The sequence below is a fragment of the Tupaia chinensis genome, unplaced genomic scaffold (assembly GCF_000334495.1).
Source record: "Tupaia chinensis unplaced genomic scaffold, TupChi_1.0 Scaffold000489_1, whole genome shotgun sequence".
Lineage (NCBI taxonomy): Eukaryota > Metazoa > Chordata > Mammalia > Scandentia > Tupaiidae > Tupaia > Tupaia belangeri.
The window spans coordinates 29,057-38,337 of NW_006160001.1; positions in this window are offsets into that span (position 1 = coordinate 29,057).

The following is a 9,281-nucleotide window of genomic DNA, read 5'->3' on the forward strand; positions in this document are numbered from 1 at the left end:
TTTTTTCATCTACTTAATTATTTTTTAAAGGGATTTTTGCCTTAGAGTGCATGTGTTCCCTAGAGAGAGAGAAACAGATAGGGAAAGTGAGAAATCAACCCCCAGGGTATGGCCATGGCTCAATCCCTTTTCCTCCATTCTCCTCCCGTGATTGGGGCATGCACACATACCTGGTATGAGTTTCCAGCCAACGTGTTTGGGACTGAACCACAGTTGGCCAAGCAGGAAACCAGCAATGTAACTGCTACGGCATCTGCTGGCCCCATCATCTACTTAATTCTTAATTAAGCTCTTAGGAGGCAAGTACAGATTTTATTTATTTTTCTTTTAAGGTTTTTGCCATAGAGTAAGTACAGGTTTTTACAAAATGTTATATTATCCTCCTCTAGGGAGTGCCCTTTTGTTTTCATAAAATGCTCTATCAGTTTACTCAACCATGGGAAAGCAATAAATGTATACTAATCTTCCATTTAAAAAACGAAAATAGTTACTTTATTTCATTCAGAATGTTTTTGTGTGGGTATATATGAATTTGAAGGATCACTTAGTCGTTGCTTTTAAGGTAGCTTCCTTCTCACCACTGACTTCAGGTTTTTTTTTTATTGTAGTCATACATTTGTGATTTTTTTTAAATTTATTTTTAATTGTCATAGGGTGCATGCACTTGCATGTGTGTAAGAGAAAGAACTTCCAATGGAACAGTCACACAGCAGTCCTCCCACCTCCACTTCTCCAACCTATCCGGATTCTGGACATGCATGTACAAGTGCCTGGCATGCTGCTCAAGCTGCCAGTGCTGGGATTCAAACCACAGTGAGCTATATGGGATCTGGCTTTCTATAAACCGTGCTTAACCACCCCACCTGTGATTTCTTCTGTTGCTTGAGGAGTGAAAGACGTTGTGCCTCTGTACTTTTGAAAATTAAATTAAAACTTGAATGCTTACTAAGGATATACCTTGTTTTATTGTGCTCTGCTGTATTACACTTTGCAAATAATGCATTTTTTACAAATTGAACATTTGTGTCAACCCTGCATTGAGCAAGTCTATCAGCAAGTCTATTGGCACCAATTTTCCAATAGCACATTCTTACTTGGTGTCTCTGCCACATTTTGGTAATTCTCAGAATATTTCAAACTGTCATTATTATTATATCTGTTAATGGTGATTTGTGATCAGTGATTTTTGATGTTACTATTGTAATTGTTCGAGGGCATCATGAATCTTGCCCACATAAGATGGCAACCTTAATTGACAAATGTCCAGGGTGTTTGGATTGTGCTACTGGTCAACCAGCTGTTTTCCTGCACTTTCCTCCTCTCCTCAGGACTCCCAGTTTCTTGAGACAACAGGATTAAATTGGGCTATTTAATAAACCCTAAAGTTACCTGTGCATGTTCAATTGAAAGAAAAAGTCATTGTTTTCTCTCTTTAAATCAGAAGTGCTAATTTACTAAGCTTAGTAAGGAAGGCATATCAAAAGCAGAGGTAGGCTGAAAGTTAGGCCTCTTGTGCCATACAATCAGCCAAGTTAAGGATGCAAAAGAAGTTGTTGAAAGAAACTAAAAGTCCCACTCCATTGATACATGAATGATAGGAAAGCAAAACAGCCTTCTAAATAATGTGGAGAAAATTTTAATGGTTTAGAGAGAAGATCAAACCAGCCACATCATTCTCTTAAGCCAAAGCCTAATCCAAAGCAAGGCTTTACTTCTTTCAATTCTGTGAAGGGTGAGTGAGGTAAGGAAGTTACAGAACAAAAGTTGGAAGGTAGCAGAGTTTGGTTCATGAGATTTAAGGAAAGAAGCTATCTCTAGAGCATAAAAATAAGGAGAAACAACAAGTTTTCTACATCTAGTCCAGATCATTGATAAAGGTGGCTACACTAAACAATTTCCTAGTGTAGACAAAGCAGCCTCTCATGTAAGAAGATGCCATGTAGGGCTTTCATGGCTAGAGGGAGAAATCGGTACCTGGCCTCAAAGCTACAAAGGACAGGCCTACTCTAGAGGCTCCTGTAGCTGGTCACTTTGATTTGAAGCTAGTCTTTGTATACCATTCCAAACATCCTAAGGCTCCTAAAAAATTATGCTAAAACTACTTTGCCTGTGCTCTGTAAATGGAGCAAGAAAGGCTAGATGACAGTATATCTGTCTACAGCATGATTAACCAAGCATTTGAAACTTACTATTGAAACCTGCTCCTCAGAAGAAAAGATTCCTTATAAATATTGTTGCTCATTGACAGGGCATCTGGTCACCCAAAAGTGCTAATGGAGATGTTCAAGGAGATTAATGTCATTTTCGTGCCTGCTAATGCAGCATACTTTCTGCAGTCTCATAGACTAAGGAATACTTTTCATCTTCTAAGTGTTATTTTTTAAAAAATTAATTTTGCAGGGCCATATCTGCTGTAGATAGTGATTTTGCTAAAGGATGTGGGCAAAATAAATTAGAAACCTTTTAGAAAAGTTTCACCAATCTAGAGGCCATTAAGAACATTTGTGCGGGGTCAGCAGGTGGCGTGGTGGTTAAGGCCCTGGAATTCCACATGGCCGACCATCGTTTGAGTGCCATACATGGCGACTGAAACTCCCCCTGGGTGTATGTGTGTGTGCCCAAAATCCTGGGAGAATAATGGAAGAGAAGGGATTGAGGTGTGGTCATCCCCCCTAAGGATGGTTTTTCACTCTCTCTCTCTCTCTCTCTGTCTCTTGTCTCTCTGGTGAGTGCACACGCCCTATGGCAAAAATCTCTAAAGAAAAAAATAGTGACTCATAGAAGGTCAAAATAACATTAACAGGAGTTTGGAAAAAGTTGATTCCAACTCTCATGGATGACTGAATGATTCAAGATTTCAGTGGTGGAAGTAACTGCTGATGCGGTGGAAATGGCAGGAGAACTAGAATGAGAAGCGGAGCCTGAAAACTTAACTGAACCACAGTCTCATGTTAAAACTTAGAGGAGTTGCTTCTTGTGGATGAGTAAAGAAGGTGGTTTCTTGAGATAGAATCTATTCTTAATGAAGATGGGGTGAACATTATTAAAACAACAGCAAGGGATTTAATAATATATAAACTTAGTTGATAAAGCAGTGGTAGTTTTTGAGAGATTTGACCCTAATTTTGGAATTTTTACTGTTGATAAAATGCTTTCAAATAGCATCATGTTACAGAGAAATCTTTCATGGAAGAGTCAATTGATGTAGCAAACTTCATTATTGTCTTTCTTTTCTTTTTTCTTTTTTTTTAGAGAGAGATTTTTGCTATAGGGCATGTGCACTTACCAGAGTGATAGAGAGACAGAAAGAAAGAAGTCACATCCCCCCAGAGGGGGTAGCCACACCTCAGTCCCTTTTCCTCCATTCTCTTCTTGGGATTTTGGGCACTCATGCACACATACCTGGTGTCCAGAATTTGAAGCATGGTCAGCCATGTGGGAGTTCAGCGATGTAATCATTACATCATCTGCTGGTCCCCTTTATTGTCTTATTTTAAGGAATTGCCAGCCCAGCCCATGGTGTGATGATTAAGATAGTTGGATCGAGCATTGCCAGCTTTGCTGTTCAAATCCAGACCCAGTGGCTTGAAAAACATGCTGGGTGCTTGTGTGTGTGTTTGTATAGCCAAAATCCCAAGAGGAGAATGGAAGAGAAGGGGTGATTTCTCACTTTCCTTCTCTGTCTCTCCAGCAAGTGCATGTGCCCTATAACAACGAGAGCCACAGTCACCCTAACCTTCAGTAACCTTCCCTGTGATCAGCCACCAATATTGAGGCATGTCTCAACACCACCAGCAAAAAGATTATGACTTGCTGAAGGCACAGACGACTATTACCAGTTTTTAGCAATAAAACACTTGTTTGTTTGCTATTGTAGCACATGTGGTCCCTGGAGAGAGAGAGAAAGGGATAGAAGAGAAAGTGAGAAAGCACCGCCCCCCCACCACCACCACCAGAGGGATGGCCACACCACAGTTCTTTCTCCACTCTCCTCTTGGAATTTTTGGGCATGCATGCACACACACCTGGCATGTTTTTTTTTTTTTTTAAATGAGAGATTTTTATTATAGGGCTGTGTGTGCTCCCTGGAGAGACAGAGAGACAGACAGAAAGTAAAAAATTCCCTCCTAGGAGGGGTGGCCATGCCACAATCCCTTCTTCATTCTCCTCACTGAATTTTGGGCACACACAGACATGTGCCCTTTGTGAGTTTAAGCCGCTGGGTCTGAGACTTGAACCACAGTCAAATATGTGGGAGTCCAGTGATGTAACCATTATGCCATCTGCTGGTCCCCATCTGGCATGTTTTTCAAGCCACTGGGTCTGTTACTCAAACCATGCAGTTGGCCACGTGGGATCCAGCTGCCCTAACCACCACACCACCTAAATGGCCCGGCAGTAAAGCATTTTTAAATAAAGATATGTACATTGTTTTTTTAGACATGTTAGTGCATGTCTATATATTTTATTGCCAGTGGGTGCATGAGCCAACCAGAGGCGGGGGGAGAGAGAGAGGGAGAGGGAGAGAGAGAATCTTTCACTGGGGTGTGATCATACCATACCCTTCCTTCCTCCCATTTCTTCATTCTTTCAGGACCTTGGGCACAAATGCACTGGTGCCTGGTGTGTTTTTCAAGCTGCTCTGACAGGGATTCAAACTGTAGTTAGCCATGTGGGATCCAGCTCTTTGTGCACAGTGCCCAACTGCTGTGCTCCATGCCTGGCCCTTCTATTGCTCACTTCATAGAGTACAGGATAGTGTAAATGTAACTATTTTTTCTGGACTGTGTGCTCTCCAGAGAGAGACTGACAGAGCAGGGCAGAAGCAAGCACCCTCACAGGGAATGAAGGCACCACAATCTTTTCTCCTCCATCTTTCCCTCCCTTTGGAATTTTGGGTACACATGCACGTATGCCTGGTGTGTTTAAGCCTCTGGGTCTAGGACTCAAACCATGCTGTTGGCCATGTGGGATCCAGCTACCTTAGCCACCAGGGCATGGAGCCAACCCTAAATAGAACTTCTATATGCAGTATGCAATGGTTTGGATAATGATTTGTCCCACAAAAGTTCATGTTCTGGGGAACCAGCAGTTAGCGTAATGGCTATGTTGCTGGACTCCCACGTAGTCGACCGCGGTTCGCGTCCCGGACCCGGTGGCTTAAAACTCACGCTGGGCGTGTGTGCGTGCGTGCCCAAGATCCCGAGAGGAGAATGGAGGAGAAGGGATTGCGGCGTGACCCTCCCCCCCTGGGGGGTGATTTCTCGCTTTCTGTCTCTATGTCTCTCTCTGTCTGGCGAGCGTACACGCCCTACAGTGAAAATCTCTCCAAAAAAAAAAAAAAAGTTCATGTTCTGGGAGCTTGGTCTCTGGTGAAATGGCTTTGAGAGGTGGTGAGACTTTTTTTTTTAAGAGAGAATTTTGCTATAGGACAGGTGCACTTGCCAGAGAGACTGAAAGAGACACAGAAAGTGAGAAGCTACACTGTAATCCCTTCTCCACCATTCTCCTTTTGGGATTTTGGGCATACACACACATGTGCTTGATGTGAGTTTTAAGCCACTGGGTCTAGGACTTGAACTGCAGTTGACTGCATGGAAATCCAGCGACATAACCATTATATCATCTGCTGATTCTGAGGTGGTGAGGCTTTTAAAAAGTGGGTCCTAATGGGAGGGTACCCTCCAATTGCCTAGGAACATGGGAGGGTCAAACAGATGAAGTGGGAATTCTTCCTTTCTCTTTTCACATGCCTGCCTTCCTTCCTGTTTCTGTTGGCCATACTGTGACGGAACACTAGAAGGCAGCTTGATACTGACCCCATGCCTTTGGGCTTTCCAACCACCAGAATCTTGAGCCAAATAAGTCCTTATTCCTAGTAAGTCACCCAGTCTCAGATATCTCTGTTTAATGACACAGTAAAGGAGTAAGACACACTAGGAAACAAAAAAAATTGTGACTCACTTTATTGCAATAGTCACTTCATTGCAGTGATCTGGAACTGAATCCACGGTATCTCTGAGGTATACTTGTACATTAATGATACTTAGACCAACTAAACTGTTACTGTTTTGAAGATGCAAGTAAATATTAACATCAACCGTAAATGGCAGTTAGCAAATGTGCCTGATTATTGTTAAATATACTTAATATGCATCTGCATTATAAATTTGCATACAGGGACCAGAAGATGGTGGAGTGGTTAGGATACTGGACTCCATATGGCCGACTGTTGTTCGAGCCCCAGGATTCAGTGGCTTGAAACGCTGGGCACATATGTGTCAGTACCCAAAATCCTAAGAGGAGAATGGAGAAGAGATTGAGGTATCTCCATCCCTCCTTGGGGGTGATTTCTCATATTCTCTCTGTCTCTCTCATTTTCTGGTGAGCACATGCACCCCCATGGCAAAAAACTTAAAAAAAAAAAAAGTTAGAAAGAAAGAAATTCTCACACAAACTTTTTTCATAGGAAAAAGAAAAGACAGTAGCCTTGGAACACAATAAATCAACAAATTAGTGATTGCGTGGGACAGAAGTAAATGATTGTGAGAATCACAGGCATCCTGACCACAACTTGAAATTGCCATAAACTACCAGGGAGAGAAGACTAGACAAAACACTTTAAAAAGCAAGAACAATGAACTTCAGTAGCATAGTAGGGGATAGCATATGGAAAATGCCCTAATGTAGAGCTACCCTGATGAGGCTCAATAAATGTGGTTTAACCGTAATTAGATTCTGTAACAATCACAGCTCCCCAAACGTTCAGTTATTACTTTTTTTTTTTTGGAGAGGTTTTTTTTTGCTACAGGGCGCATGCGCTCGCCAGAAAGACAGAGACAGAGAGACAGAAAGTGAGAAATCACCCCTCAGGGGGGATGGCCACCCCGCAATCCCTTCTCCTCCATTCTCCTCTCGGGATCTTGGGCGCGCACACACACTTGTCCTGCGTGAGTTTAAGCCACTTGGTCCAGGACACGAACCGCGGTCGGCTACATGGGAGTTCAGCGACATAGCCATTACGCTAACTGCTGGTCCCCCGAATGTACAGTTATTTGAATTTGAAATCCCTTTATACTACCTGGATTTGCTATATCTCCAAGGCGTGTCTGTATTTGAAAAATATCAGTACCTTGATTGGTATTGGTTTCATTCTGTTTACTCTGCCTTCCTTTTTTTTAGGTAGGGTTTCTATTGTTAGGTCATCAGGAAAGTCATGATGTATTTTTGTTTTCCTATGCAAAACTGCATCATGACTTTCCTGATGACCCAATATTTACAGGTGGAATAATATGCCATTTTCTTATCACTCAAGAATTGAATTACACTTGATTCCTAATTCTTGATCACCTTCCCTCCTATTCTTAATTTAACTCCTTCCTCAGTTTTTAGTATGCGTTTCATAAAATGCCATGTTATTGCAATCTAACTGCTTTCTAAATTATTTTAGCTGTGTTACAATGTTCTTGTTCTCTTATTTCATAACTTCTGAATTTTCTAATCATTCTAAAAATAGTAATTAATTTGTCTTATAAGACTTTTGGTTTTTGTTGTTTTACGGTTATTTGGGTCACATTCAGAGGCCAGAGAGGGGGCAGGACTCTGATTGCTCTTGCTCAGTACTGTTTTCCCCAGCAGGAAATACTCAATACATAATGTGAAATGAATGAATTTGAGAGAATGCTTTGAATCTCTTACTCTAGTTCTTTATTAAATAACAGAACATATGTACAGCATTTCAGGTAACCTCAGCTGTTTCTTACTGTTACTGTGGTTGAATTCAGTTAAGCAGGGTGTGATAGGAGACTATTTGCTTTGTCAAGAATTGGAGCTCAGGCTTAGAGGGATTCTCTCCAGTTATTGCAAGTCTGAGTCTGTCAGTATTATTCAGCCTCGTGGCTGTTTCCCAGTCCTGTTTCAGCTGTGCAGGTAACAGCAGAGGGTTCTTACTGAGCCACAGTTTGGAGATTTGGAGGATAGGATTAGTACTTCCTTAGGTATCAATGAACTATTAGTAGTTCTCAGAACAAAGGTACTTCCTGAATCAGGGTTGACTAAAGTGGCTACTCTTATTTATTTTCTTTTACAGAGAGATTTTTGTTACAGGGTATGTACACTTGCCAGAAAGACAGCCAGAAAGCGAGAAATCACTCTCTGGGGGGATGGTCACACTGCAATCCTTCCTCCTCAAATCTCTTGAGATTTTGGGCATGCATACACATGAACCTGGTATGAGTTTCAAGCCTCTGGATCTGGGACTCAAACTGCGGTGGGCCATGTGGGAGTCCAGCAATGTAACCATTATGTCATCGCTGGTCCCTGAAGTGACTACTTTTAATCACATTAAGAGTACTAGAAATTGGAGAAAACCTTATTAGAAATTAGACTGTATTTCATTTCCATAGTTCATTTTGGATATGATTATAGGTTTTTCTTCCTTTGCTCGTTCTTGTAAGTCTTTTCCTCATCCTCCTAATAAAGTTATATTTAAAAACAAAACTCTTGTTTGGCATTTTTATAATTTTGACTGTGTAAATACCATTTGTTAAGCTAGTATCTATGACTATATTTTGTTTCTCATAGAATTTGATTTTTCCCTAGAGTTAATAAATTACTTCATCTTTTTTCCTCCTTAATGCCATATGGCATGCCCACTTGGCCAGAGAGAGACAGAGATGGGGGTAGTGGGAAAAAGAACTTCTAGTGGGGTGTGGTCATGCTATACTTCCTTCTCTGTTTCTCTTTACTCTTGGGATTTTGGATACACATGCATACACATTTTTTTGAAACTATGACTTAATTTCTCACATCTTCCAATGTCTTTGTAAAATCTTTTAATAAAATATTCAAATACTTGCAAACCTATAAGGTAGTTTACCTAATAATTTTCCCCCTAGAAGTAACTGAAATCTTTTATGGCAAAAAATTCCTGTCTAGATCTGTTACCATGTAGGCCTTTTACATATGTTTACTTGTGACCGTGCTTGCTCACCAGTTTGGGGAGTCTATGCATTTTTCTTCTATATTAGATCTCTTCTTTACTGGATTCCATGTCACCTTTCTTGGTTTTCTTCCTGACTTTGGTGGAATATATATTCTGTGGTTAAATTTGTGGAGAGTTTGCCTCTATAATGATATCTAAATTACCGACTGGGCATAGCTTTTGAAATAGAAAGGTTATGGGAACCAGCAGTTAGCGTAATGGCTATGTCGCTGGACTCCCACGTAGTCGACTGTGGTTTGCGTCCCGGAACTGGTGGCTTAAAACTCATGCCAGGTGC